Here is a 27206-nt window from a genome sequence, read left to right on the forward strand (position 1 = left end):
TGCTGCACGGACATAGCCTGGAGATAGTGCTATGATGGTGAGAACACCCACAGATATCCCGGACTCAACCCAGTTAAGGCCTCTATATAAATGTTTACGATTTGGCCGGCTGGTGCGGAGATCTACTCATCTTGCCGCCGCCCAAGACAAGCCTTGTAAGTAAGTTCCCTCGCTTATTAGACCTGCCACCTCCCAATCTGGCGTGGCCGGCCTCTGTCTTCCGCGTCTCTCTCTTATTTCATTGGGGGGTCCCCACGGGACATACATTTTGTTAGGTTGGGGAAGGCATATCCAGTTTGGTTTCCCCTCATCGATTTATTTAAAAGGAACATCCACAGACTAATCCCTTGTCTTAACCTAAGGCTTCAGTGACTTTTACCTGCAGAAGTCAAGACTTAGTCACACCTCCTTAAAGGAGCAATCAGTATGCAGTTTCTCTTTCTTCTTTGGTATACCCTCACTTCTAATTTCCTGCACACTCTCTTGAGGATCCTCAGAAGGGAATTAACTTCCTTTATCTTCTATTGCTTAAGATTAACTACAGAACTCCACGAAGCAAGGGATCCACCCCGCCCCACAAAATACACTTTTAGGCCACGGAGGAAGATCATCGGCGGCTTGCAAGCCTCCAGTCCTACATGTCGTAACTCTTATCTCCCCACCTGCCCAAAGGGAGCAGCCCCTTCTTGGTTGAGCAGGCAGCTCCCGATCCGGTTTCCAGCCTCTCAGCACCACGTATTGTAGAGATTGTGGAACGCAAACCCAACAATAGGAAGGAGACTCTCAAAAGTACCTGAAAACTTCCAAGAGCATCCTTCTGCAGAATGTGCTACCCAAGCACATTCAGAGAATATTCACAAGGATGCCAGAAGGGACCTCAGGGATCTTCAAGTTCAACCCCTTCATTTTACAAATGAGGAAACAGAACCAGAGAATGGAGGTGACCGGCTCAAGGCCATGCAGTTGGGGGGCAGAACGGAAGAAAGTATCCGAAGGTGAGATAAGGATTTCCTGAGGACTGGAATATAGTTCCAGGTACATTCTCACTCCCCCTGGACCTATGTTGTCTTTGCAGAGACAGCTGCCTTCCAGCTCACACACGAATCCTAGATGTCCAGAGCTGCCTTTATTTGTTGGCCATATTCTTTTACTTCTAAGGAGAGAGTCACAACTCACCCTGGTTAGTATGGTAGCAGGCCACTCACCACGTGCGACTACTAAGAACTTGAAATGTAGCTGGTCCGAACGGAGACATGCTAGATTTTTGAAGGATGCAAAAAGAACATAAAGTATTTCATTGATCATGTTTTAATCTTGATTACATGTAGAAATGATCATCTTTGGGGCATTTCGAGTTAGATAACACACACTTTTAAGATTAATTTTACTTTTTAATGTGACTGCTAGAAAATTCTAAATTACACATGCAGTTTGCATTCTGTTTCTATCAGTGCTGTTCTAAAAGATAATCACAAATCTCAGACAAATATGAAATGAACATGTATCAAGAATTTTTGAAGGCTCATTAATAATGAAGGAACTAATAAGGTATTATGACCAGCACAAAGGACATACGAAAAGCTAAACTATTTATAGACAAATTAACAATAAAATATTAGGATGCATTTGCTTGGTTAGATATAAAACTGGTTAATGTCCAACAGGCCGTAAATCTTAGGGGTTTTCTGTTCTAGTCAACAGAAATTACCTGCATCTCTACTGGACAAAAATATACAAATTAGCAAGTGACCTCACACTAAGTCTGGGACTTCTGATCAATAGGAAACAATGAGATGCACTACATTGCACTGGACCAAGGTTTCCAGTAGAGATATAATGCAAACCACACTGTAACTAGATTTTCTAGTAGCCACGTTTTAAAAAAGAAATAAAAAAGCCACAGGTGAAATGAATTTTAATAATGTATCTTATTTCACCCAATACCTTCAAAATATTATCACTTCCACATGTAATCAACACAAAATTATCATCAAATATGTTACAGGTTTTTTTTTTCCAACTAAGTCTTTGAAATCTGATGTAGATTTTTCACTAAACAGCACATCTCCATTCAGACCAGCCACATTTTAGGAGCTCCATGGCCGGTCCTCAGCTGGTCTTTGACCTGCTCTTATACTGAAGGATTGAAGGCAGACGTGCATCTCATCTGCCTTATTTCCAAGCGTTGGATGTTTTTTTTTTCTGACAGTCCCCAGATCTTCCTATGCATTAGGTGGGCTCTGGGGATGTTAAGAATGGGCAAGTTCGTGTAGTGGGTCCGGATGCGGGCTGCGGAGCCCGAGCGTCGGGACAGAGCCGTCACCGGGCATTCGGGGTGATTGAATACGACGATGTCTCGGCGGCAGCTCGCAGTGTCTGCAACAGAGGAAATGCTCGGTCAGTACCAGTCGCCGGTCCCTTCGCCCCCACCCCCGTCCACAAAGCCGCAGATAAACTGGCTTCCCCCACGGAGGCAGAGAGGAGCCCCAGTGAGTCATCTGTCCGCACAGAACGGCGGCGACTCGCTAGAGGCTGAGAAGCCTTTTCAAGAAACTTCCCACGCTTGTAGCGCTTCCTGGCGCAGAGCTCCCCGCAGCCTCCAGCGGGCCTCCGGCTCTCAGCCTCCTCCTTCTCTTACTTCCCCGAAAGGCTGAGACAGGGAAGAGCGGCTTCTCAACTTCCTCAGGCACACCGAGCGCCCTAAGTAAGACCCAGGAAGCCCCCGGAAGGGGCGGCTGCCCTGCGCGTTCCACGGGTGACCCGGGGGTGACACGCAGCCCTGGCGGAGCCCCAGCGAGCCAACGCTTGGTCCCCCTCTCGGGGCAGTGCGTCCGGTAGCGGAGGAGGTGAGGCCCCGCAAGGCTGGGGGGGGCGCAGCCTTCCCTCCACATGCACACACGGGGAGGTGTTCTCATCAAGGCAGGCATTTCTGCCATCCCCGCTGTTCACAGCTGTCGCCCGTTCTGACTGGCTGGTGCCCCCGGCCCACCGGGGGTCCGATGCGTGGTTAGTGCAGACAGCAGCTGGGGACGAAGGCGGCCCTCACCGAGCCTCTCCGGGAGCCTCCAGCCGCCAGGAACGTCCCACCTCCAGGCTTTCCCACGTGCTGCTTCCTGGCCAGGTTTGCCCTCCTTCCCTTTCCACCTCTCTTCTTGTCCCTCCTCCGCCAGATTACACAGCAAACCAACCCAACACTCCCGGGGAACTTGCCTGGCCCATGGCCCTTGGAAGAGGGAGCCCCAAAGACTGTATGGCTCCGCCGATGGGACTGGAGGTGGTCCCCTGAGCCCCGAACAGCTAGCCACCGTCTGGCTCGTGACTTCAGTGTCCTGGATGCAAGAATTCGGCTGGGTCAATCAGATCGCTGTTTCTTTCTAGCGTCTGAACTAATTCTGTGTAAGTTGTGGCCAGGGAGGGATGAAACACACAAAGAAAAAGCAAAACAAAAAAAAATGGTATTAGAAGTGTATCTGGATTCTAGGTTTGAAGCCTGTGACAGCCATTTTGGGGTCATTTCCAAGCTGATGAGCAGGCAGAAGAAGCTGATCTACAGAGAAAAAGGAAGAGACACAGAGGGAATGAGAAATGAGAGAGAGAGAGAGAGGAGGGGAAGGAGGGGAAAGAGGGGGTTGGGAGCCACTGGGCCTCTAGTCTTGCCAGTGTCCTGTTCCAGTTCAATAACCCAGGGCTATGTAACTCATTTCCTGAGCTAGGGTTCCATGACATTCCTCAATCCTTGCTGTAAAAGCTTCTTTTTCACTTTAACTAGTTTGAAGAGATGTCTATTGCTTGAAGCCAAAAGAGCCTTGGCTGGATTTTTTTCCTTTGGGACTCAGACTGAATGACTACCCCCCACCCCCCAGCTCTGCACAAGTGCAACCCCAACATGGCCCCCGGCTGTCGCGGCACTTGGCTGTCACGCTCTCTCAGTTCCAGACTCCTCCAAGGAGGGGTTTATCCTCTTTTCCTTGTATCCTCAGCACCCAGCACGGAGCTCACTGAAGATCTGTTGCCTCATACGTGATTGTTGACTGAGAGAACTAAATGTACCTGTGTTTTCAAGCTCCAATAAAAGTTCCTTATCTTTGCGTACTCTTTATAGTTTATAAAACATGCTCATCCCCAGGCTTCTAGCTTATAGATGACCCAAACCACCTCACTGTGTGTTTCTTAGAACGACACAGATGTGACATTGGTGGCTGGTGAAGACTTCTGTGGCCATCCCTCGCTTGACGGAAGTGGGCAGCAGAGAAGTTCAGTGACTTGGTTGACACTGCACAGTTGGTGACATAACTAGGACTGTAAGTCAGGTCCCCTGACCCTGAATCGGGGTATTCCTGTACCCATAGCCTGTATATTTGCATTTACCTCCACCTTTATGAAATAGGTTGTGTGATCCCCAAAATACCAAGGCAATCCTCGAAGAAAGCTTTTAGTCCCACCTCCAAGAGCCCTAACCTATGCTCTAGGGACTGATCAGTGAATCTAGGGCAAGGTTTTAAAGGACATCGGCTCTCTGGAATTAGGGCAGCCCTGTCCTCTCAAAGCTTTGCACCAGCATTTGTCTCCCTGGTGCTCTCCTGGGCCTGTAACCCCTCACAAAACCATGAGAGTCAGGCCTCAGAACTGCACGGTGTCCCCATTCCCCGAATTCCCCCTCAACGCACCCAGCTCATTGCCAAAGCATTCCTGGTGACTCCCGCCCAATGCATCATGTCTTCGCACTGCTGAGAATGCTGAATGCAACACGCAAGCTCCAGGAGCAAACTTCACTCCTTCCCTGCTCCCATTCACCACTTTCCCCCCAAGAATGTTAGTGTGTGGGATGTCTGTTCCTCAAAATGTTCTCCTTTAATCCATATGCTCCTAATAAGAGAACAGTTCTCTGCAGGATTTTAGGTGGAATCCCCAAATTCCAAGTGTTCACATTTAGGGGATTTTTTTTTCTACATATAAGATACTTAAAACTACTGGGTACATCCCAATCAATATTCTGCGTACATCCCAATAATTAATATGATAAAAATCATTTTAGCATTTTGGTAAAACTTAGAAAGCTACTGAATTTGTCAAAATGGCTTATTCTCATATTCTGCACTCAGTCATGCGTCATGTGTCATTTTTGACAAATGCAAAATGTTTTTGGAAGCCCTGTATGAGGGGAAAAAAGATCCCCAGATTGTGATAAATACTTTGTCATGCTCCACAAAAGCAACTACATTTATTTTTTCTATTGATGTGAAATTCACATAACATAAGATTAATTATTTTTAAACAAACAGATCCGTGTTTACAGTGAACACCTCAGTGGCTTTTAGTATACTTACAGTGATGTACAAATACCACCTCTGTGGAGGTCCACAACATTTTCATCACCCCAAAAGGAAGTCCCAGATCCATCAAGCAGTTTTCTCCATTTCCCTCTCCCTCCAGCCCCTGGCAGCCACCGACCCGCCTTCCGTCTTTGTGGATTTGCCTGTTCTGGATATTACATGTCCATGGAATCAGAGAACACGAGACCCTTTATGTCTGGCTTCTCTCACTTTGCATGGGATTTTCAAGGTTTAGCCACAGGGAGCATCTGTCAGTGCTTCACCCCTTTGAGGCCGAATACTGTTCCGTTGTGTGGCTATACAGAGCCTGCCTGAACTCCGGGGAGGGGACCCGGAACCCACCTACCTATGGGAGGAGTGTCAGAGAGTTGGTGGCCATCCTTACAACACCACAATAAGTAAAATGAAATCCTTTTTTCCTCTTGCACTTTTTTTTTTGGTGGGGGCAGGGATGCGGAGCAGAGATAGTTGAATTTGCACGACCGCAGCGGGACTAAGTAGGTCTCGGCTGCACAGCTACTCATGGCTTTTGGGCACGGGGGGCCTCCTCCCCGCCAGGCACCTGCACGATTTCTCATCATCACAACGCCATGAAGTGCAGATGCCATTATGCCCATTTCAAAGGAGAGACCCAGAGAGATCAAGGAACTTGTCCAGTGGCCAGGTACTGCCAACCCCCGACCTTCACCTCACGGTGCTGCTTCTAGATCTGCATTCTCTTCTTGGCTCCTGTCTTAGTCCAACTGGGTTGCTATGATAAAATACCATATGCAGGGTCGCTTATAAACAGCAGAAATTTATTTCTCACGGTTCTGGAAGCTGGAAGTCCTAGATCAAGGTGCCGGCATGATCAGGTGAGGGCCCTCTTCCAGGTTGTAGACTTCTCCATGTGTCTTTACTTGGTGGAAGGGACGAGAGAGCTCTGTGGGGTCTCTTTTGCAGTAATCCCATTCATGAGGGCTCCACCCTCATTCCCTAAGGACCTCCTAATACCATCACATTGGGCATTAGGATTCAACATATGAATTTGCAGGTGGGGTGGGGTGGGGGAGACACAAACTTTCAAACTCTAGGGACTCCTTCTCTTCCCGGTTGCATCATCTTGAGGAGTGCTCTCCGTGGATTACAAACCTCACCGACTCCCTTTTCTGTATCCTGTTACTTGAGGCTCTCAGCCTGGCCTCATTTCCTGCTCCTTCCCACCTTGAGCCGAGCAGTCCAGCAATACTTAACTGCTTCTGGCTGACAGAACATTCAGGGCTCCTTCGCACATGCCGTTCCCTTTGGCGGAAGGTCCTCCTTGTTTTTCTACTTGGTGAACCCCTCTTTATCCTCCAAGTCTCAGCTCCTGTGTTACAGCCTGTGCGGGCAGGCAGAGACCCTGCCTTCCCATCTTGGCCTCCCTAATCCCCAGCACCGCACTGCCCCGTGACCTCAATACCTGCTCCCCGAATGAAGCTGTACCCTATTCCTGACCAGCTCCCGAGGCAGTTATCCGACCAGGAGGGAGGTCCGGGGACCCAGGGTGAAGCCATTCTGAAAGGCAAAGGGTCTGAAAGGTAGTTATGCAAGGGCTTTGTGGGGCAGGGAGAGCCTAGAATGTTCCAGTTCTCTTTTGCGGAAATGCCAGTACATCATAATTTCCTCCCTTTTCTGGTAAAGAGGAAAAACTCCCCAGAACTCTGTTAATCATTCTCTAGGCCATTCCTTTCCCTCTGCCTCTATCTTCCCTGTACTTATTCCACCTTCTCATTTCTCTATTCCTGGGCAAGGGCAAGGGGGAGCTACTTCTAGAAGATGGGAGAAGGACAACAAGGAGAAATTGTAGAGAGAGAAAGAAATCTCACTTTTTTTTTTCATCACTGAGGGATTTTTTTTTTCATTCTTTTGAATTCTGCCCCCTGCAAACAGGCGCAGTGACGCCATGCCCCGGCGTTTTCCTCACTTCCCATGTTTTTCCCCTTTATTGGGAGATCTTCCTGGGATGGGGCCATGGCTACATGCTAGAGTTTCCCGTGCTGAGTCAATGCCAGAGAGAGTGGGTGTGTCCACGCGAGAACAAGTGAGCAGTAGCTGGAAAAGAGTTTCTGAGAAGCAGGAAGACAAAGCTTGTTTGAGAAGAGCCTTCAGCCTCGGTCTCCTTGCCGGGGTCCCTGCTCTCAGGCCCCCCAGTGCTACAGCTGTGACAGGCTAGTCAACTAGCCTGTAGGAAATCCTATTCCTTAAGCTTGTCTCAGATCAGGTAAAGACAATGGAACTTATGAAAACATTGCATTTCCATGACATTCAGTAATTCATTGATCCTTCTATTTAGCTGGCAAATACCTGTTGAGCACCTTTCATACTCCAGGCAGTGTGCTGGACCCTAAGTTTATACCCAAGAACCTGTCTCATGGGAAAATAGATATCATCCTACATAGCACATACTTCCTGCCTGATTTCTGCCTGCCTGTCCTGATTCTTAGTGCTGAAGAGCTTAGAGATCCCTAGTTCAGGGCATGTGTTTTATAGGCGAGGGAAGAAAGTTCCAGAGATAGGTAGAACGCAGAGTCTTCTACATCGGTGGAGGCCAGGAGGCAGTGCAGAGAAAAGGAAGCCTGGTCTGGTATAAAGGGCTTGGTTATAGACTGAATTGTGTCCCCCACAAAAGATGTTGAAGTCCTAACCCCCAGTACCTGCAAATGTGACCTTATTTTGTGATAGGGTCTTTTTTTTTTCTTCCTCTTCTCCCCCAGCTTTATTGAGATATAATTGACATACAACATTGTGTAAAGTTAAGGTGTACAATGTGTTGATTTGATATCAATTGCAAAATGAATAGAATCTTCTGGACTCTTATTTGGATAATTATTTGAAAACAGGATCATCAAACACTTGACCAAGTTAAGATGAGGTCACTGGAGTGGGCCCTAGTCCAACATGACCGTGTTCTTACGAGAAGGGGCAATTTGGACATGGAGATAGACCCACACTCAGGGAGAGTGCCATGTGAAGATGAAGATGCAGATTGGGACGATACATGTACATGTCAAGAAATACCAAAGATTGGGGCGCCTGGGTGGCTCAGTCGGTTAAGCGTCCGCCTTCGGCTCAGGTCATGGTCCCAGGGTCCTGGGATCGAGCCCCGCATCGGGCTCCCTGCTCCGCGGGAAGCCTGCTTCTCCCTCTCCCACTCCCCCTGCTTGTGTTCCCTCTCTCGCTGTCTCTCTCTCTGTCAAATAAATAAATAAAATCTTTAAAAAAAAAAAAAGAAATACCAAAGATTGCCAACAAACCGTTAGTGTCAAGGAGAAAGGCCTGGAACAGAGCCTCCCTCAGAGGGAACCAGCCCTACTAACACCTCAGTCTCAGATTTCCAGCCTCCCGAATTGAGACAGTAGAGCTCTGTTGTTGGAGCCAACGAGGTTGGGGTGCTTTGTTACCCAAGCCCCAGCTGCAACCGGAAGTCAGCCAGATGGAGCAGATCTGAGCAGGGCATGGAGCTGTTGAGAAGTGCTCAGAGACGTGAAGGAAGTATCGGGGGTCCCCAGGGACTCACACATAAGTGAGAAACAGCACTGGGTAAGCCCATCATTCTGGCCAAGGTCTCCTGCTGCTTCCAGACCTGAGGGAGAGTCATGGACCCTTGGAAAACCTGGACCCCCTCACCCGCTCTGCCCATGGGGACCTTGAGCAGCTCTGAAAATCAGACAGTGGCCTCCATTTTATTGGGGGCAGAATCAATTTAAATTGCAGCGGCTTGTCTTCCAGCTGTCAGCTCGGGCCAGAACATCACATATTTTCCATCAATAATTCAACAATCTCAGAAATAGAGGCTCCAGGGATTCCCTGGGGAGCTGACTGGTTCCATTCATTATTTAGCGGGCACTTACAGCCTTGCCCCTGAGTGCTGGAGAATCCTGCTCCAGGCTGGATGCCTTCCCCATTCACTCCTTCTCCCTGCCCCTCTGCCTTCGGTGTTCATTTTCTTTTTCTCCTCTTTTCTCCGAGGCTGCTTCCTGTCATCGGGCGTGGATACCTTCCAGATTTTACAGTTTCCTGCATCTCTGTCTTGCTGTCCAGCACAGGCTGAGATGCTAAAGGTGAAAGGTGTATTTAAGAATTCTTTTAGTTGTCCACCATGCTTAAAAAGGGTTTGTGTGTAGCAACACATAGAGGTTTCGTTTGTTTGTTGCTTATTTTTTTTTCAAGATGCTTGTGAATTGTTCAAACAGGGCCTCTTGGCGAGGCAGCTGGGAGAAGGATCACAGCATTCCTTCCGATGGCTCCTTTGCACCCACTAGCTGCCCCAGAGCTGCTGGTTTTGTGCGTGGTAGAGGAGAGGAGCGGGTGGGGGGCTGTGCATTGTGTAGCGGCCACTGGAGAGATGACACCCAGGGACAGCACCTGTGACAAGACCAGTGGGCAGCAGCGGTGGTGAGACAGTTTTTGGTGGCATGTTGGGCAGTAGACAGGAGTGCGTGGTATTTGGAGCAGAGGAGAAGTAACACTGAGTACCCCATGGCGACTAATACACACTGGTTTGAGGGCACAGAGGGGCTCCTTGAAGTAACTGGGAGAACAGAGCAGAGAAAGGATGATGGCAGGGTCTATAGGGCTGCAGTCAAGGGGCTGGGGGCTCCGAGCTACTGTACTTTGACATCGATGCTGATCTGATTTGGAACTCATAGCCTATAGAAGCCTGCAGCATGACTTAGATGCTAAATACAGGGCAATTCACAGAAGAGCTGTTGGTCACTGTGAAATATTTATTATTCAGTATTTTGGTGGCGTACAGCTAGGAAACAAAATGTCCTGACATTGAATGGTTTAGAACAACCATTTATTTTGCTCCTGATTTTGAAGGTGAGGAATCTGTGGAGGGCTTGGCTGAATGGTTTATCTCTGCTCTACACAGTGTCATCTGGAGCAACTGGGGGACCCACTACCAAAAGGGCCTTTTGCGTGAATGTCTGGCACATCTAGTGCTTCGTGGCCCCTCTCTTCTCAGGCAGTATCTTGTCCTCCAGGGCCTGTGCACGTGGCTGACATTCCCATAGCATGGTGGTCTCGGGGGAGGCTGCATTTCTTACATGGCGGCTAGCTTCCAAGAGACAGGAGGTGGAAAAGGCCAGAGCATCCAAGGGCTGTCACAAGAACTGGCATTTGGGTCATTTCCACCATGTCATAGTGATCCAAGTTTATTTTATGTCATAGTGATCCAAGTTTATTTTATGTTGCAGTAATAAGGCCCCCCAAATCTCAGTTGCTTAATACCACTGAAGTTTATTTCTTACTCATGCAAAAAAGTCTATTGTGGGTATAGTCATCTTCCAGGGCAGCTGTTCTCCATGGGGTCGTTCATTTTTCCAGGGCGCTTTGGTCTTAAGGCACCTCTGTATCAACACGCGCTTCCAAGATCACTGTTGGAAGAGAAGACAGTTTGCATGCTCCCATGCAAAAGCGAAATGTGTCCCTTTCACTCACATTTCATTGGCCAAAGCAAGTTAAGTGGCCAAACCTTATTTCAAGGGGACAACGAAGCACAATCCTCCCTGACAGAAAGACATACTGGGGAGCAGCGGTGACGTCACTTCATTCCTCCAGAGGGTGATGCTCATGAGGATCGACTGAAATCAAGTCATCATTGGGACCCACACAGCCACACTGAGAGGGGACTGCTAGGAGGCTGGTTAGCACCACTCAACACTCAGCAACTAACTCCTGCCCTCCAGCCTTAGGGAGACAACTTTAACTGGTGAGTCCTCACAGTTACTGCACATTTTGGAGTTTCCGGGTTGTCTTGGTCCATTCGGGATGCTGTAACAAAATGCCATGGACTAGGGGGCCAACAAGCAACGGAAATTTATTTCTCACTGTTCTGGAAGCTGGAAGTCCGAGATCAAGGCACCAACAGATTTGGTGTCTGTTGAGGGTTGGTTTCCTCGGTGGTGTTCTGATGGTGGTCTTCTCACCACGGCTTCTCAAGGCGGAAGGAGCAAGCAAGCTCTCTGCTCTCTTTCATAAGGACCCTGATCCCGCGCATGGGGGCTCCACCCTCTCCAACCAGTTACTTCCTGTGGCTCCACCTCTGAATACCATCACCTTGGGGGTTAGAATTTCAACACAGGAATTTCGCAGTGACACAAACGTTCAGACCACAGCTCATGTTTGTTTTTTAAGGAGTCGAGACTCTTCAGCGTTAAATTTAAAAACACAAAAATTCTTTTTGTGTGAAATGAATAGACATAAGGATTTCAAACAACTCACAGAGTGTATTCCAGTGTTTGCTTTGCTTCCCTATGTTTTCATCCCCTTCCAGCTGTAACCCCCAGGACAACAATAACCCAAACAGAGCACTGTTGTCTAATATGTAAGGCCAGAGACACTCATAAAAGCCTTGGCCGTGTGTTCAGTGCCTCTGCTCTCGCTTCGATTTTCCCTAGGAAGGATGTCAGTGGGAATGAAGGCACATTCCAACCCCATCACGCTCTTAGGGCGCAAGAGGAGTTGTTTCGGTTTAAATTGTACATTTTCCACTCTTGCTCCCTTTGGAGAGATTTAAAACCCCTCACTAGTTTACAGGCCTGCGTGACCTAATGGGGAGAGAGCTGTGTACAATTTTTTGTCTTCAGTGCTCTTGGGAAAGGCTACTTAATCATTAGCCAACCACTTATTTTCTCTTAATCTCTGTTAATTATCTTTTTGTGACCAGAGGCAGGAAGAGGGCTGGGAGCCAAACCAACCCAACAGGTGAAAGCAATACTAAGAAGGGGAGGGACCGTTAGCCAATCAGAGTGAGGCGGAGAGGCGGGGCAGACACGCCCCCCGCCCCCCCCGCCCCCCGCCCCCCCCCCGCCCCCCCTCCCGCCCCCCCGGTGCGGCAGCGCTGCCCGGCGCGCTCGGCGCTGGCGGCTGGGGCCAGGTGGGGGCAGGCTGGGAGCAGAGATCTTCCGAGTACTTGGCTTTTCGGGGTAAGTGAGATTTAAAAAGGAATTGAACTCTTTCAGCAAAAAGTGCTCCAGGAAATGTGTACGTTCCCTGCCTTAGTACAGGGACTAGGCAGACAGTAACGCCACCACTGACGGCTGACTTGTCCTTAGCAGCCCGGGACGCAAGGCCCGAGTCGGGTTTTGCTCGGTGTGGTAACCCCAGGGCCTCTCATGAGGCCCGGCACCTGGCAAGCTCCGAGTCCCCCCTGGCTGACGAAATGAATCCGCAAGTTTATTACAGACAACGGTATGGGACGGTGCCCAAGGCTGTTTATTCCGAGCACGCGTTCTTATTGCCCAGTCCTTGGGTGTGGATGGTCTAGGAGGCAGAGAAGGGCGGGAGTTTGTAGAGTGTCTCTCAGTTTGGGTTTCTGTGGTGTTTTCTCATTACCTTCAGGCTATACATTTCTGGCAGAAATATGAGAGAACGGATCAGGTGATGTTAAATTTGAGCGGGATTATGATGGTGTCTGACGGTTTTGTCCATATAAAGTTACTGTAGTTTTCTTTCTCAATAAGTATCCCCCAGAGTTAGATATGTTGAGACCCTGTGAACATCCTGTTTCTCGTGACACTTTGATCCACTAGCTTTAGGAGTCATGGATGATTTGATGATTCAGTTGATGAACCAATTATTACCATGATGATCGCCAAATGTTGACTTTCTAATTTTCATCCTTCCTTCTGCATTTATTAGTATTCTACTGTAAGAAAGAGCTTTCCTGGGCGCCTGGGTGGCTCAGTTGGTTAAGCGACTGCCTTCGGCTCAGGTCATGATCCTGGAGTCCCTGGATCGAGTCCCGCATCGGGCTCCCTGCTCGGCGGGGAGTCTGCTTCTCCCTCTGACCCTCCCCCCTCTCATGTGCTCTCTCTCTCTCATTCTGTCTCAAATAAATAAATAAAATCTTTAAAAAAAAAAAAAAAAGAAAGAGCTTTCCTTTTCCCCTGCTTACTTATTTAAATCAGTTTTAACTAACTCATTCTTATTTGAATCAATAATCTATTACTATTATGAATTATTCTGACGCTTAAATTGTCCCAGGTTTGGTCTTTGGGGCCTCTTATGTTTTACTGCCCTGCCCCAGCCTTGGCAACAACCATTGTCCTAAGGTGCCCTCTTTCTTTTTAGTGGGGAAGGTATTTAGATACCAAGACCTGGGTGCCAGGGAAGCCCATTGCCACTGGAGTGTCAATGCTTTTTAGCTTTCTTACTGGGCAGACCTAGGAAGTATCTCTGTATACACACGTACACACACACACATACACATACACCCACACTTTGTTTTATATCTATCTGTCTGCATTAAAAACCATTAGTTCAAACCATAAGTTTATACTGATATCTCTAATTCCAACCTAACGTCACAGAGCTTCATTTTAACTCGCTCCCTTTCCATGTTTATGACTTCCTTTTCCAACAGTAAAAAACCTGGCTACTATCATCCATGATATATTGTTTTGTTTTCTTAATCCTAGAATATACAGAGAGTAGTTTCAAAATAGTTAACCCATACCTCTGCAGGAAAAAAAAGCAAAATGAAACTACTGACTTGAGTTCAATGTTTACAGATAATTTTTTTTTTAAAGATTTTATTTATTTATTTGAGACAGAGAGAATGAGAGACAGAGAGCATGAGAGGGAGGAGGGTCAGAGGGAGAAGCAGACTCCCTGCCGAGCAGGGAGCCTGATGCGGGACTCGATCCCGGGACTCCAGGATCATGACCTGAGCCGAAGGCAGTCGCTTAACCAACTGAGCCACCCAGGTGCCTTACAGATAATTTTTGTCTCTAGCTTCAGGATAGATGGTTCAAATACTTGGCTTGAAAGTTACTCAAGATAGCTATGGTTGTTGTTTTAACCACTATGTTTGGGTGGTTTGTTTTGCAAGGGATTGTAGAATGACTTTGCAAATGAGCATTTATCACAGGTCCAATGTGAAGAAGTCAGGCAGGACCTAAACGACATCAAGCTCTGGGGAAAGAAGTTTCACCTGACCCTTGTAGAAATAGGCATTTATTAGTTTAGGCACTTCTTGGGTGAGTCTGGAAAGAGAAGTACTGGCCTTGGGCCTAATTATGAATGAGGTGAAGTTTGTCTTCGATATTCTGTCTCTCTCCTTTCTCCATCATTCCCATCTGATGTGATGGGAACCTCAGCCCCCAGATACTCACTGCTCTCTGGCTGCCCTGAACATCCTGCTATGGTTTTCCAGCTTTGCTTAGGTCTTCCTTTCAATCCTCCAATTAATCTTTCTAGTCTCTCAGCTGTGGATGACCTGTGAGCCCCTGGAGGTATAGCTGTCTAGTCAAACACATTCACAAGAGAGAATGAAACGATTAGCCAGCTAGGTAGGTACCCTCCCCTAGGGTACGAGTGTACTGCAATTATTAAACTCAGGCCCTGGGGAAGCATAGAAGAGAGATGTCTTTGGACCAAGCCCTTCCCATCCTGACCCCTGACTCCTGCCTACTTAATCTGTGGACTGCAGTTGTCCTGCTGGTAAGAGCTGGAGGAAATGTATGTAATGTGTGCTGACTTGAAATCATTACAGATCATTTATCACTTGAATGGTTCAATGCATAAGTAAATATGTTGTATTTATATACTTCTGTTCCTGAATAGTGAGCTTATGAGCAGCTCCATTCCATAGATCCTGATTCAATGGAATGTCTTTACTATCTACCACTTGAGTAATACGTGAAGCAATGAGTTAGCTGGAAGAACTAGTCAGTGGAAACAAGATTAAGATCCCCATCCATCGCTGCTGCCATGCCCACAGGGTGGGATAATATCAGTGACTCTTCAAATTAAGGAGTTTGAAGAGAACTCCTTATTGAACTGCGGACTTACTCAGGTGCATGGAGCATTTCATATATTGACCAGCACAACCGCTGTCCCAGAAGGTGGTGGGGTAGGCTTCAGAAGCAGTTCGAAGGATTGACTGTAGACTGTGTAACCATTTCTCAGGGGTTTCAGAAATTATTTTGGGTAGGACAATCTTTTAATAAGAAGGAGTTTCCATTATAATCAAGAGGAGGGCTTAGAGTCATCGAACTTGAATTTTCAGAGATACATTAGTCTGTACCCCAGGCTGGCAAGGCAGGGCATAACTCCTGATATAATGCCATGTCGGGTGAGAAATGGTGCCTGCCCGTCCAAAGCGCTCTCTGCAGCTAACTTCCTAAGTGTCTCAAGGGCAGAGCACAATCAGCATATGAATTTCAGTATTACAGAGAGATTTCCAGGGAGTTACATTACAAATTAATAGGCTGAGACTGAATTTGGAGGGATGATTAAAGTACCTGGTTGGTCTATCTTCTGTGTCAGAACTTCTTAACTTGGGGCTCAGGGAGGGGCTTCAGGGGATCTATGCCCTTCCCAAACTACATGCGATTTTATGTAAAGTCCTGCATTTTAATGTGCATTTTAATGAGGACAGAGACCGCAGCTTTCCCTGGATTCTCAAGGGGGCCCTTGACCCCTCAAGGTTAAGAATCTTGATCGAGTTACATAGTTCTGAGACTGGGTCGCCTGAGACAAGCCTCCACCCCAAAGTGTGACAGGAAGTAGGGCACCGGGATGGCTCAAAAATGCCATAACCACCTCTGCTCCCTAAGTAGGACTCACTTTCCTCCTCCTAAGAGAATATTCGAATGCACATGAGGGCCGGTGAAGGATCTAACTGCTCTCATTTGTTTTAAAGAGGGACTCAATCCCAAAAAAGTTATGCTCAACATACCTCGCACTGGGCTGAGACAGGCTTGGGAAGCAAGGCTCACTTGAACAGCAAGATGTACTCTGGAAGAACGGTGAAAGACAACAGTGTGAATTATGCAGAATTTGTGGCCTGTGAACTCAGTTTCCTCATCTGCAAAATGGGGATGATGATGATAGTACTGACTGCATGGAGTTGTTTGTGAGGATTTAATGAGTTTATACTCTGTAAAGCCCCAGAACAGTGCTCAGCGTGCAGTGAGCAGCCAACATAGATGGTTATTATTATTGTGGTCAGCATCAGTTTGATCTACATAGTCGAATTCATCAGTTCCTTCAGTCAGTTGATTGCTAGTACAAACCCAAATTTTGAATCCATTTAGGATTCCATAGCTATATAGAGAAGAGTTCAGTTAAATAGTAAGTAGGTTTGATTAATTTGATTTCAGGGGGCATTTACGGCAGGGAGTGGATGGGCTTGTTTTTCAGGGAAACCCAGCTTCAGTCCCGAGGCTGTGGGTATAGCATTTCTGCCCAGCACAGGGCAAAGTCCCAGCTCATGTGAAGGAGAAAAACAGTATGATCCTAATGACCTACTTCCTGAGGACCATCTATATTGTAAGAACTCTACAGATATTATCACACTTATTCTTCACAATAATTCTGTAAGGTCAGCTGGATATACCATTTCACATATGAGAAAATTGAGAATCAGAGAGGTTGAGTCATTTTCTTAAGGTCACACAGCTGACTGGCACACACATTGACTGACTCCAAAGCCCACACTCTGTCTTTTAGACCCAGCTTCCTCCTGATTTCACAATTACCAACTGAGATGAGAATCAGTTTATGATGCCACCCAGTTTTCCTATGTTAGCGATGTAGCTTATTTCAAGGGATCTGGGGGAGGAAGAGAAGTGAGAACCATCGATTTCTTCATCACTTCTCAGATTCAGTGTGCTCTCACCTTAGCCTCACGTCCTCACACTCCATATTCGATGTGCCCCTCCCCGGTTCTTCCTCTTCTGCAGCCCCTGTCCCACTTAGCATCATCACTGTCCTGCCTGTCCCAGCAGGCAGGAAACCAGGGAGTCTCTTGGCTCCTTCACCATCAGCCTCCATTTTCAAGCAGTTACCAAGTCCTCAGATGTCTTTCTTTCTTTGTTCCCTTTATTTATTTTTTTTTTAAGTAGGCTCCACACCCAATGTGGGACTTGAACTCATGACCCTGAGATTGAGAGTTGGATCCTCTACTGACCGAGCCAGCCAGGCATCCTCCAAGTCTTCATATTTCAGTCCTCAAAAGGCCTCTCCATGCTTACCACATTTGCGCTGCTCTGGGTCTCATCCTTTCGTGGCCTGGATATCTCAACACTTCCCCAGTGGACTCCTAGCCTTCGGTCTCTCCCACTGTGATGCATCCTTCATGCCGTCTGCAACACTGCTAAAGACAGGTTCGGTCTTATCATTCCTTTTAATCCCTCCGGTTGCCTACAGGATAAAGCCTGAACTCCTTGTTGTGGCTTACAAGGCCGTGGTCTAGAATTTCTGGGATAGTCACCCAGAAATGAGCCACAGATTCCCCTTTCTCTGGGCACTGTCCCCTCCTCCATGAGTTGGGCTACCAGGTACAAATTTGCAAAACGTGACCTCACCCCTTAGCGCTAGTAGATTGGACCAGGGGAGGTCCCATGACTGGAGCTGTACCAGTCAAGAGTTCTCTCCCCAAGAACTGGAATCGGGACACTTCCTCTGGGCCTGAGTCTGTAGCACATACACTCTACAGAGCACTGAGCAGGACAGGTATTCTGTGATCTGTACTGGATGGTGTCTGGAGGGAGAGGGAAGGACACCAATTCCTGTCTGCAGAGAGAAGCCGAGGAAAAGATGGAGAGTGAACCCTGGCTGACTCATCCTGACCTTCTACTTCAAGTTTTTGTTCTTCCTGGCACCCCCCAGTGTGTCCCTGCCTTTGGGTTCTGAGAGATTTCCTGTTGCTTTATGGTACATTTTTCTCTGTAGCTTAAGCCAACTTCAGTGGGTCTTTATATGCTATCCAAGACCCAGCTAATCTGACCCCATCCTTTCTCCCCATCTCTCCTACCAGCTCTCCCACCTTCCCTCTCTTCTTTTTGTGCATTCAGCTTTTGCATCAGCCAAGAAAGCACTCGTTTCTTTACCGTTTGCCCCACTCTCATCACTCTGTGCCTTAGGTCATGCTGTTCCTTCTGCCTGCAATCCCCTTCCATAGCTTGTTGGTCTCTGACACTCTTACTTGCCCTTTAAGTCTGTGTTCATACGTTACTTCTCTTCTGAAGCTTTTTGTTAGTCCTTCCTGTGGTCTCAAGGCTCCGTGCATGCCCCATTCTGGAACTTGCCCTCTTGACTTCGTGTTTGTTTACGTGTCTGGCTCCCCATGAGACTGTGAGCTCCCTGTGGGCAGGGCACAGTCTTCCTCATTTCTTCAATTCTATTGTCTGTAGCTCAATTTGTACAATTTCTTGAATATGTTGGTAAAAGGAAGGTCTGTGGCTCAAAGTTCTTGGCTAGTTATCTCAATTATGCATTCCCTGCATAGACATGGTACATGGATTGGGGTAGAGATGCCTTCAGAAGTAGCCCCAATATGGGACTTTTTCGGAAGGGGAGAGATAGAAGGCCTCGAGGAATTAAACCTGTACCCCCTCATTCTGGACTTCCCTCAAAGCACCCCAGAGGCTCTGGCTTGACCTTGCTTCCTTTCTGGTCAGGAATTCGACACAGCCCAAGGATATCATGACCCCATGGCTGACCTTGGGTACCCCCAAAACTTGGCAGGGAGTGACATTTGACATTGCTGTTTCTCTTCCTCCTTTCGGTATCCTCTCCCAGGCACCTGATTGGCCCACATTGCCTCCTGGCTACCCCTTCCCTTCCTCTTCTCTCCTTTCCCACCTACCACTACATCCCATGCCCACCCCTGAAGTTCCCCACCCCCCGGTCATGCCACCCCATCAGAATTCTCTTTCAGGACCCATATCCTTGACATTTCACTTTCTGAATTAATGAGAATTTATTACACACTGTGCCAGGCAGTGAACTAAATGTTCCCTGAGAGTTTGAGCCAGAACAGGGGACATTGTAGGCCAGGCTCTCTGGGCTCGGATCCTGCTAGGAATAGGAATAATAATGGTTTCTACCTCACAGGAGTGTTATGAAATTTAATGCATGTGAGGCACTTAGAATAGCACCAAGCATACAGTAGGTGCTCAGTAAGTTATTACTCGTGGGTAAAGGGAACATTCCTTCAACATGAAGGCACACGAGCATCCTAAGGAAGCTAATGGTTTGGTGACCCTTCAAACCAATATTATTTAATATCTGTTCAAACTTTATTTGGGCAGTGGTTTGCAGCCTGTAGCATGCACCAGAATCATCTGGAAGGCTTTAAAAACAGCTGGGCCTCACCCCCAGAGTGTCTGATGCAGGAGGTCCGATACTGCCTAAGGATTTGTATTTCTTTTTTATTTTATTTTTAAATTTCTAGTTATTTTATTGTTGTAAGAACACAACATGAGATCTACCCTCTTAAACTTTTAAGCGTACAATATAGTATTATTTTATTATTATCATAGTACAATATAGTATTATATGTTAATTGTAGGCACTGTGTTGTATAGGAGATCTCTGGAACTTCCCCCTGTGTATGGAGTCTTTATGCCCATTGATTAGCAACTCCCCATTTCTCCTTCCTCCCTGCCCCTGCTGACCACAGTTCTACTCTCTGGTTCTATGAATGTGACTATTTTATATGCCTCATAGAAGTGCAGTCATGCGGGCGCCTGGGTGGCTCAGTTGGTTAAGCGACTGCCTTCGGCTCAGGTCATGATCCTGGAGTCCCGGGATCGAGTCCCACGTCGGGCTCCCTGCTCAGCAGGTAGTCTGCCTCTCTCTCTGACCCTCCCCCCTCTCATGCTATCTCTATGTCATTCTCTCTCTCAAATAAATAAAATCTTTAAAAAAAAAAGTGCAGTCATGCAATATTTGTCTTTCTATGACTGCTGATTTCAGTTAGCATAAGGTCCTCAAGGTTCATCCACGTCGTCACAAATTGCAGGATTTCCTTCTTTTTTTTTTTTAAGCCTGAATGATATCTCATTATACGTATATGCTGCATATTCTTTATCCATTCATCCATCAGTGGACATTTAGATGATTTCCACATCTTGGCTATTGTGGATAGTGCTGCAATGAACATTGGAGTACGAATTAATATCTTTTTGAGATCCTAATTTCAGTTCTTTTGGATAAATACTTCAAGTGGGCTTGCTGGGTCATATGGTAGTCCTATTTTTAATTTTTTGAGGACTCTCCATGCTGTCTTCCATAGTGGCTGCACCATTTTGCATTCCGCCAGCAGTGTAAGGAGTTCCAATTTCTTCACATCTTCAGCCAACACTTGTTGCCGCCTTTCTTTATTTATGTATTTATGTATTTATTTATTTTCCTACTGGGAATCCTAACAGGTGTGAGCTGATATCCCATTGTGGGTTTATTTGCATGTCCCTGGTGGTTTTGTTGAAGAAATTATCATTTCCCCATTGTGTATTCTTGGCACCCTGTCAAAGATAGTTGACTGTATGTGTGTGGATATGTGTTATATATGTGTGATTTCTGGCTTCTCTATTCTGTTCCATTGATCTATATGTTTGTTTTTATGCCAGTCCATACTTTTTTGATTACTGTAGCATTGTGACATATTTTGAAACCAGGAAGTGTGATACTTTCAGCTTTGTTCTTCTTGCTCGAGATGGTTTTGGCTGTTCTTGGTCTTTTGTGGCTCCATATGCGTTTTAGTATTTTTTTCATTTCTGTAAAAAATGCCATTGGGATTTTGATAGGAATTGCATTGAATCTGTAGATTGTTTTGGATGGTATGGAGTTTTAACAATACTAAGTCTTCCAGTTCATGAAAAGAGGATGTCTTTCTTTTATTTGTGTCTTCTTCAATTTCTTTCATCAATGTTTTGTAGTTTTCAGTCTAGAAGTCTTTTACCTCCTTAGTGAAGTTTATTCCTAAGTATCTTATTCTTTTTAGTGCTATCATAAATGGGATTGTTTTACTAATCTCCTTTTCAGATAATTATTAGTGTACAGAAGTGCAACTGATTTTTGTATGTTGATTTTACATCCTGCAACTTTACTGAATTCATTTATTAATTCTAACATGTATGAGTGTATGTGTGTAGTCTTTAGGGCTTTCTATATAATATGTCATCTGTGAACAGACATTTTCCTTTCGTATTTGGATATCTTTTATTTCTTTTTCTTGCCAAACTGCTCTGGCTAAAAATTCTAGTACTATATTGAATAGAAGTAGCAAGAATCAGCAAGCATCTTTGCTTTGTTTCCTGATTTTAGAGAAAAAACTTTGTTTTTCACTATTGAGTATGATATTAGCTCTGATGAATACATATGCAAAAATCCTCAATAAAGTACCAGCAAAGTGAATTTAACAGCACATTAAAAAGATCATGCACCATGATTAAATGGGATTTATTCCTGGGATGCAAGGATGGTTCAATATATGAAAATCAATTAATATACTTCACATTAACAGAATGAAGGATAAAAATCATATGATCATCTCAATAGATGCAGAAAAAGTATTTGAATTCAATGTCCTTTCATGATAAAAACTCCCAACAAACTGAGAATAGAAGGAAATTGCCTGAAAATAAAAGCCATATAGGATTTGCATTTGTAACAAGTTATCAGGTGATGCTGATTTGCTAGTCTGAGGACTAAACTTTAAGAACCACTTTATATAGAGGGGTGCCTGGGTGGCTCAGTCGGATGAGCGTCTGACTTTCGATTTCAGCTCAGGTCATGATCTCAGGGTCCTGGGATCAAGCCCTACATTGAGCTCTGTGCTCACCAGGGAGTTTGCTTGAGGATTCTCTCTCCCCCTCTTCCTCTACTCCTCCCCCCTGTTCACATGCTCTCTCTCTCTCAAATAAATAAATCTTTTTTTTTTTTTTTTTAAGAACCACTTATTTAGAGCCATGGTTCACAACCTTGGCTGTACATTAGAACCACTCGGAGAACTTTTAAATTAAAACACCAATTCCTGAGCTGCATCTTGTGCAAATAAGTGAAGAGCAATCAAATAAGGTCAAAGGCTATTTATTCAGAGCTTGCACTATAAGAGAATCAAACACCACCATCACTTGTATTTGGTAGAGACTCAAAGGCAGGCAGAGGAGTGGAGAAAAAGGAAGCCTTTCAGGTATGCCCTCATTGGGGTTCTTGAAATGGGGAAGCTGGAAGTAGGCTAACTAGAAGTGGGGCATCCAGTGTGATTGGTTAGGGATGCATATTTGACTTTCCCTGGTTGCTTCTAAGTCGGAAGGAGGGGCTAAAATTAAGAGAGCTGGCAGATATTGATTAAGTTCTGAGTGTTTGGGGCTGATTGCTACAAAGGTTGTGGTTTGGTTTCCTGGGCTGGTTACTGCAGATGGTGTGGGTCAGAGTTCTGTTGTCATATAAGGTCGGACTGTTGTCCATTTGTATATTCAGTCTCTCAACCCAGACCAGTTAAATCAGAATTGCTAAGAGTAGGCTAAATTAAATTACACACACACACATAATTACACACACACACGGGTTTGTGTGTGTGTGTTTTTAAACGCTCCAGATGATTCCCATGAGAGCCAAGGTTAAGAAGCATGATTTTGAGAGAAAGCCTGAGCACTACGCAGGGCAAGGTTGGAGAGTGAGGAAGGATAGTGGTATTGCTCTTCCTTTCTTCCCTTCTCCCCAGGAACAGATCCCCTGGGTGAAGTGATTCACCTCCTAACAAGTTAGTGATCATCTTTGTACCTGGAGGCACCGTAGATGATGGATCCTCACCCCCAGTGCAGAAACTTATTGAAAATATGACAGCTCACAGGATTTACCCTCTGTTTTAGCATCTCTCATAGGTTGGCTTCCATTGAAACTAGAATAAAAACCAAACTCACCAGGACCTGTGAAGCCGCTGTAATTCTCTGGCCTATCTCCTGCCTCTGTTCCCTAGGTCTTCACACTTTCCCTTTACCACCCCCAGGTCAGCCTGTTCCTGCCACAGGGCTTGGTCCTCTCCATTGACAGCACTCTTCTCTCTGAGAAGCCTCCCCCAGTGCCCCTTGCTGGGGCACATCTCTCCTCTCTCAGTCCCTTCAGTCCTGTTGCTCTATTTTCTTCATCCCTTACCTGTTGGAAATGAATCCATTTATATGTATATTGCCTCTCTCTCCCAACAACAGTGCAAGCTCCCCGAAGGCAGAGATGTCTGTCAACAAGACATAGCTGTATTCTTAGTGCTGGAAACATAATAGGTGCTCAGTAAACATTTGTTGAGTGTGTTAAGGAGGCCAGGACTTTGCCTTTATTCCAGCCCTCTGTCATTTACTCAGCCTGTGCCTTTGGGCTAGTCACTTCAGCCTTTCTGAGCCCCAGCTTTCCCATCCATAAGAGGGAGAAATGATACCTTCCTAGGTTTTCTTCCAGAGCTGCTGTCCTGGTCCAGTGAAATTTCCAAGGATTTAAGCTGAAATGTGCTCTTCAGTGTGAGAGACCCTATCATTACACTTGCATTTCAAAAGGGCCTTCACCCAACATGGTGGCTTAAATGTCCAAGAGCACATCGGGTGAAGGTGGGGATGTTTTGAGAGAATTGGGCACTTCCAGGTCCTCAAAGGCTGCCACCTAATCATCTCTGACTATGCCCAGAGCCAGCAAATGGGCCACTTTCCAACAGAGTATCACGTGTGACAAGGGTGCTGTGTAATTTGGGGGGGTCATTTGGGTGAAATCAGTTGAATCAAGAGTGTGGATGTGGCAGCCAAGGGTGCTCCTCTCTCTTTGGCTTTCAAGAGAACTGCGGGGTGCTTAGGTCACTGACAGCCTCCAGCTGTCCCCTTCTGTCTCCACCATGGCATTCACTCCAAGACTACACTTCGACAGGTGCTCCCAGCCAGCGACCAGCATGACAGAGATTCTGGAGTTGGGCATGCTGCCCGGTGGGTCATCTTTGCTGGGGAGCTGCTCATTGCCCGGCCAAGACTACACTGCAGTCTGAGGCTGTTGTGTCTAGTGTTCCTCCCTCCCACTGTGCTTTCTCAGGTGGTAGACCTGCACTGTGGCCTGAAGCCCCTCCCGGCTTACTCCTGATCTCTCCCCTTTATCCTTCACAGGTGTTTCCTGTAACATACTGCTGGTGCAGCTAATCCCATTTTGTTTGTTTGTTTGAAAGATTTTGTTTATTAGCGAGCATGAGCAGCAGGGAGAGGCAGAGGGAGAAGCAGACTCCCCGTGGAGCAGGGAACCTGATGTGGGACTTGATCCCACATCTCATGATCCCTGAGATCATGACCCGAGCCAAAGGCAGACGTTTAACCGACTCAGCTGCCCAGGCACCCCTAATCCCATTTTGGTATCTGCCTCTGAGAAGACTCAAACTGACACAAAAGAGTTGGAGACAACTCTATTTCTCCCTGTAGCCATAACCTCCTGGTTTTGATTTAGGTCCTGTAACAGCTTGCGAGGTATAAAAAAGTTTAATAAAGGATTCATCGATGCGGAAACACCCTGTCTCCTCCTCCTTAATGGGGTCTGGAGCAGGCTTAACTGATGGAGTAAATATTACTCTTCCATTTTAGGGCTGAGTGAGGTGGCCCAAGGGCTTCTGGTAGAGTAGGGTCATGGAAATCACAGAAATGCATACTTCGGGAAGTCCCTTTTTAGAATCCTCAGTGGACATATGCATCATTGCCCTCAAAGCCAGCTCATCCCTGGCTTTGAAAAGAAGCACTTGGCAGAGAGGATTGGAAATTAAGACAAAGTTGCCAAGTAGAACTAATCAATGACAGGATGCCAGGAGAAGTCAGGGGGGAGGGAGTAGCAGTGCATTTAGGAGGATGTGCCTGGTGGACATTATCCAGCAACAGTTCCCACTGAGCAACTGAAAGTATTCAGTAAGCACCTAAGTGCAGAAAATACTGCTTGGAGGGGTTGTCCCAAGCAAGTTAGAGATAGGATCATAGGCCTTTCTAGGACATCTTCTAGCCCAGTGGATTTCAAACGGGTCCCTGGGGTTACCTCTGGGATTTCCTGGAAGGAGAAGTGGAGGTCCCTACGGTAATGGGTCTCCCTGTCATCCTGTTCTTCAACCAAAACACCTCTACCACAAAGGCTCTGCCTCTCAAACCCAGGTCTGAAACTGCTAATGTAGTTCACCCCTTCCTTTTGTCCTCAGAAAAATGGAAGCCCAGAGAGGTTGTATGACTTATTTAAGGTCACACAACAATTTCATAGCAAAGGTAGATGGGATTAGAACCCAGGACCCTTAATTTTAGTCCTGTTTTCTTTCTGCTTCGTAATGCCACCCCCTCAAGGAATTTGTAATCGCTATGTCAGTTTAGTGGCTATGTCAGCTTGGACATAATCTGCAAGCTTTATTGACAAATACCTCAAGCAGATGTTCAAGCTGGGGCTGGGTCAGTGTATCAATTTCTTGTTCAGAGGAGATACCAAAGAGATTTCCCTGCTTTTCCCTCAAGTTGTCGTTTATACATATATTACTTATATTTCCTCATGGATATTTAAATCCATCATTTGACAGACGTTCTGCTGCAGAGGCAGAGTTAGGTGATGGAAGGAGCATGGACTGGGGAGCCAGACAGATCCGGGGCTGAGCCCTGACTTCTACACCAGGACCTCAGGTAAGCTTACGTTGTCTTTCAGAGCCTCCGTTTCTTCCTCTGTGCAATGTGGGCAGCTTCTGTTACAGGTTGCTTTGAAGATTAGAAACGACAGAAGTGAAGCACCTAGCCAGTGCCCAGCACATTGTACGTGCTCCGTAATTAGTAGAGAGCATAATAGAAGGGTGAGAACACTTGTTTTATGACCCCTCAAGGAGTCAAAGTAGAGGAGAAAATAACACATGTTGCAGTGAGGGGACAATGAGCTGCTAAGATGAGAGAGTAGTACGTGGGATCAGAATTAATCCCCAACAGGGGTTCAAGGGGAGGAGGAACTTGCCTTGGAATTTCAGGGATGGGTGGTGGTTGGGAGGGGGGTATTCCATGAGGAGGGGATCAGAACAATGCAAAGAAGCAGAGGAAGACGAATCAGAGCCATGGAGTTATCGGGCGTAAATTCTAGTAAATCACTGAAATATTAGGAGAAGCTTTAGAAATGCATGTCACTGCTCCAACAGGAAGGAAAATTCTGGAAATAGTTCGTTGTTCTTGATGAGGACTCAGGTGGCTTAAGAGCTGAGGAAGGAGTAAACCTTAGGTTTTCTCATTTTTGTTTCTCTGGGCCCTTTCCCGAGCTCTTTCAGGGTGTGGAAACTGAGAACCAAGGAATTTAAGTGACTCCCCCAAAGTCACACAGCTGGGAAGTGGCAGAGTTGGACTCAAACCATTTGATTTCCCAAACCGAAGTTCTTTCCAGTTTCACCTTTCTTTGGTTTCTCTGTCGTGTCTAATGCAGGACTGGGCAGATAGATAAGAAATACTTGGGGGAAAAGCCATCAATCTTGACTGCAGCTTGAATAAATAGACACTACAACAGCATTCTTCAACACTAAGTGCATACTGAAATCATCCAGGGAGCTTTAAAAAAAGAAATGTGGAAATCAGGCTCCGATGCATGACTCACATCGGCATCTCAGGCAGGGCCTGGGCATCAGTAGGTTTAAGGCTCCCCAGGTGGTTCTGGTGCGGCCAGGACCATGAATCATCAGGCTGGACTATGCGGCACACCTGGTCCAACCTACGTTGGCATTTCTCAGAAGAGTTCCTGAATGGCACACCATCTGTGTCTGCCACATGCCCTTCTGCGGTCCCCTCATTGGCAGGCGAGTACTCCCTCCCTCTCTCTCTTTCTGCCATATTGCCTCTTGATTTGGTCTTGGTACTCATGGTGGTGACTAATTAATCCTCCCGGAACAATCAGAGGAGACCTGATCGTGGGTGAGCCATCTGGAGATCCTTTTTGGTTAACTTGGACTTTGGGGAGGCTGAGGGGAAGAAAGTGGGAAATGACTCATACCCCAGATGAAATGCAAAAACTGCACTCAAGAAAGGTTGTGGTACTTGGGCTGTAACTTTTCCTCCTGTCTCTCAGTGGTTCCAGATGGTCCATTTTCTCTTTCTGCAC

The 27206-nt window shown here is 46.5% G+C and overlaps 1 long non-coding RNA gene across 3 annotated transcripts in view; it reads left to right on the plus strand.

Annotated features, from left to right (window-relative positions):
- The first annotated feature begins 12176 nt into the window (after nt 1-12176).
- The window catches only part of LOC123858836 (uncharacterized), a 103055-nt gene continuing 88025 nt past the window's right edge, over nt 12177-27206 (plus strand). For 2 of the 3 annotated variants that reach the window (XR_010410570.1, XR_006794247.1), the window contains exons 1-2: nt 12186-12286; nt 25663-25762. This is a non-coding gene — a long non-coding RNA (uncharacterized LOC123858836). Of the gene's footprint in view, nt 12287-17212; nt 17474-25662; nt 25763-27206 lie in introns of all 3 variants that reach the window. The other variant, XR_008507652.2, reaches the window with a different exon arrangement.

The sequence above is a fragment of the Mirounga angustirostris genome, unplaced genomic scaffold (assembly GCF_029215605.1).
Source record: "Mirounga angustirostris isolate CCGP_5_RB_7025 unplaced genomic scaffold, mMirAng1.0.hap1 SCAF_4, whole genome shotgun sequence".
In the NCBI taxonomy this organism is placed as follows: domain Eukaryota; kingdom Metazoa; phylum Chordata; class Mammalia; order Carnivora; family Phocidae; genus Mirounga; species Mirounga angustirostris.